Source organism: Salvelinus sp. IW2-2015, unplaced genomic scaffold (assembly GCF_002910315.2).
Source record: "Salvelinus sp. IW2-2015 unplaced genomic scaffold, ASM291031v2 Un_scaffold1047, whole genome shotgun sequence".
In the NCBI taxonomy this organism is placed as follows: domain Eukaryota; kingdom Metazoa; phylum Chordata; class Actinopteri; order Salmoniformes; family Salmonidae; genus Salvelinus; species Salvelinus sp. IW2-2015.
Genome location: NW_019942702.1, coordinates 16,381 through 20,590, shown reverse-complemented (window position 1 = coordinate 20,590; position 4,210 = coordinate 16,381).

Genomic DNA, 4,210 nt, shown 5'->3' with positions numbered 1-4,210 from the left:
TGTGTAGCTGGATTATGATGAAAATGAAAGGCACTGGTCAGGGAGTATCAGAGAGCCGCAGCAGATACACACAACCCACAGTAAGGGGCGCGGCGACGATGGAAACAGAGAGAACAAATGAGGGAGGGAGGGAGGGAGGGAGGGAGGGAGGAGGGGAGGAGGGGAGGGAGGGAGGGAGGGAGGAGGATGAAAAAGAGGGGGAAGAGAGATGGGGAAGAGAGAGAGAGAGGAGTGTGGGGAAGAAAGAGGAGTGTGAGAAGAGAGAAGAGAGAGAGGAGGAGGGAGAAAGAGGAAAGAGAGAGAGGTCTAATAAGACATACAAAACCAATATGAAGGAAGAGTGTGAAAAAATGGAAAGAACGAAAGGCAAAATGAACACAGTACACTGTACAGAGCCTTCAGAAATGCACTGTAATAGTTTTCCACATTTTGTTACGTTACAGCCTTATTCTAAAATTGATTACATTTTTACAAAATCCTCATCAATCTACACAGCAATACCCATAATGACAAAGCAAAAACAAGTTTTTAGAAATGTTTGCAATGTATAAAAAAATATAAAACAGAAATACCTTATTGATATTAAGTATTCAGACCCTTGCTATGAGACTCGAAATTGAGCCAGGTGCATCCTGTTTCCATGATCGTCCTTGAGATGTTTCTTATAACTTGATTGGAAATATTTGAAAGGCACACACCTGTCTATTATAAGGTCCCACAGTTGACAGTGCATGTCAGAGCAAAAAACCAAGCCATGAGGCCAAGGAATTGTCCGTAGAGCTCCGAGACAGGATGTGATAACGAGGCACAGATCTGGGAAGGGTACCAAAAAATGTCATCAAACATTGAAGGTCCCAAGAACACAGTGGCCTCCATCATTCTTAAATGGAAGAAGTGTTGGAACCACCGAGACTTTTCCTAGAGCTGGCCGCCGCCCGGCCCAAACTGAGCAGTTGGGGAGAAGGACTTTGGTCAGGGAGGTGATACAAGAACCCGATGGTCACTCTGAAAGAGCTCCAGAGAATCCTCTTGTGAGAGATGGGCAACCTTCCAGAAGGACAACCATCTCGGGCAGCATTCCACCAAATCAGGCCTTTTGATAGAGTGGCCAGACAAAAGCCACTCCTCAGTAAAAGGCACATGACAGCCCCGCTTGGAGTTTCCCCCAAGGCACCTAAAGGACTCTCAGACCATGAAGAAACAAGCCTTTGTCTGGTCTGATGAAACCAAGATTGAACTCTTTGGCCTGAATGCCAAGCGTCACGTCTGGAGGAAACCTGGCACCATCCCTGTTAAGCATTTATTTGGGCTTCATTTCTGAGATCGGGTAACTCTTATGAACTTATCCTCGCAGCCAGAAAGGTAACTACTGGTCCAAAAACTTTCACAGATTGTAAAAGGTTTAAACACTGTTTCCCATGCTTGTTCAATTAACCATAAACAATGGTCCGTCATGGTCTGATGTCACAGCATCATCGGACTGAGCTTGTGGTCATTGCAGGCCATCTCAACGCTGTGCGTTACAGGCCAGACATCCTCCTCCCTTATGTGGTACCCTTCGCAGGCTCATCCTAACATGCCCTTCAGCATGACAATGCCACCAGCCATACTGATCGTTCTGTGCGTGATTCCTTGCGAGAGAATGTCAGTGTTCTGCCATGGCCAGCGAAGAGCCCGGATCTCAATCTCATTGAGCGCGTCTGGGACCTGTTGGATTGGAGGTGAGGGCTAGGGCCTTTCCCCCCAGAAATGTCTGGGAACTTGCAGTACCTTGCTGGAAGAGTGGGTAACACGTCACAGCAAAACTGGCAAATCTGGTGCATTCCATGAGGAGGAGATGCACTGCAGTAACTTAATGCAGCTGATGGCCACACCAAATACTGACTGTTACTTTTGTTCAGGGACACATTATTCCCAAATTTTTTTACGTCACCATGGTTCTTGTGGAACTTGTTCAGTTTATGTCTCAGTTGTTGAATCTTGTTATGTTCATACAAATATTTACACAAATGTTAAGTTTGCTGAAAATAAACGCAGTTGACAGTGAGAGGACGTTTTTTGTTGTTGCTGAGTTATATATATATTCCGGACTCTGCTTGTTCTGATATTAATTAATTTCTTTCTTTTTTACTTTTTGGATTATGCGTGTATTGTTTTGTATTGCTAGGTATTACTGCACTGTTGCAGCTAGAAACAGAAGAATTACGCTGCACCTGCGATAACATCTGCAAATCTGTGTAAACAAACCAATTAACTTTGATTTGTGTGTGTGTGTGTGTGTGTGTGTGTGCTCTGAGAGTGTTCTCCAAGTTTTTATCAGCGGCAACATCCCTCTAACGCTAACAGAGAGACAAGGGCTGGAGGTGATTATGATGTTAGAATGCCTACTGTACCCCTACACTGTGACTGTGATCGTGACTGGGACTGCACGATGCAGCAGAATCAGAGCCATCAGAACTTGTCTGTCTTTCTTTCAGGAGTAACCTGAGTGACCGATAGATCAATGAACAGTAAGCAATCATCAATCTATCTCTCAGATCAGCATGCTCCACTCAGGAGGCGGTTGGGTGGGTGGACTACAATGTCTTCACTCATGCCGCTTTACCCTGATCAATCATAATGTTGTCAGAGGAGTGAGAAGGAGAGAGGGAGGATGAGGAGAGAAAGAGGGGGAGGGAGGCAGAGGGAAGAGGTGGGGGGGGGGCATCTCTTTTGCATGCCGGATGGCAGGCAATGCATCAAAAGATGACAGCTCTCCCATTCTTCTTTAAATAAGAGTGGCAAGACTCCTGGCTGTGCTTTAAGTTTAATCATTCATCTAAATAAGTTGCAGAGAGAACCTCTCAGAGCTGGAGGCTAGAAGCCGGGCGCTAGGTGGAGGGGAGAGCTAGGCAGCCAGCCAGTGGAAGTGGAAGGCAAAGTGCAATAACAAATAACATCCTGACATCACACTGCTGAATTTCTCATTTGTAAGCGTTTAAACATACAGTACCAGTCAAAAGTTTGGATACACCTACTCATTCAAGGGTGTTTCTTTATTTTCTTTATTTTTTTTCTACATTGTAGAATAATAGTGAAGACATCAAAACTATGGAATAACACATACGGAATCATGTAGTAAGCAAAAAGTTTAAAACAATCTAAATATATTTTAGATTTGAGATTCTTCAAAGTAGCCACCCTTTGCCTTGATGATTGCTATGCAAACTCTTGGCATTCTCTCAACCAGCTTTATGAGGTAGTCACCTGGAATGCATTTCAATTAACAGGTGTGCCTTGTTAAAAGTTAAATAGTGGAATTTCTTTCCTGCTTAATGCGTTTGAGCCAATCAGTTGTGTTGTGACAAGGTAGGGCTAAAATACAGAAGATAGCCCTATTTGGTAAAGACCAAGCCCATATTAAAGCAAGAACAGCTCAAATAAGCAAAGAGAAACATCACTCCATCATTACTTTAAGACATGAAGGTCAGTCAATCCAGAAAATGTCAAGACTTTTAAAGTTTCTTCAAGTGCAGTCGCAAAAGCCATCAAGCGCTATGATGAAACTGGCTCTCATGAGGACCGCCACAGGAAAGGAAGACCCAGAGTTACCTCTGCTGCAGAGGATAAGTTCATTAGAGTTAACTGCACCTCAGATTGCTGCCCAAATAAATGTTTCACAGAGTTCAAGTAACAGACACATCTCAACATCACTGTTCAGAGGAGACTATGTGAATCAGGCCTTCATGGTTGAATTGCTGCAAACAAACACTACTAAAGGACACCAATAAGAAGAAGAGACTTGCTTGGGCCAAGAAACATGAGCAATGGACATTAGACCGATGGACATTTGTGATTTTTGGTTCCACCCGCTGTGTCTTTATGAGACGCAGAGTAGGTGAACGGATGATCTCGGCATGTGTATTTCCCACCGTGAAGCATAGAGGAGGAGGTGTGATGGTGTGGGGGTATTTTTGCTGGTGACACTGTCAGTGATTTATTTACAATTCAAGGCACACTTAACCAGCATGGCTACCGCAGCACCTCCAACACACCTCCAGGCTGTGTAAGGGCTATTTGACCAAGAAGGAGAGTGATGGAGTGCTGCATCAGATGACCTGGCCTCCACAATCACCTGACCTCAACCAAATTGAGATGGTTTGGGATGGGTTGGACTGCAGAGTGAAGGAAAAGCAGACAATATGTGCTCAGCATATGTGGGAACTACTAC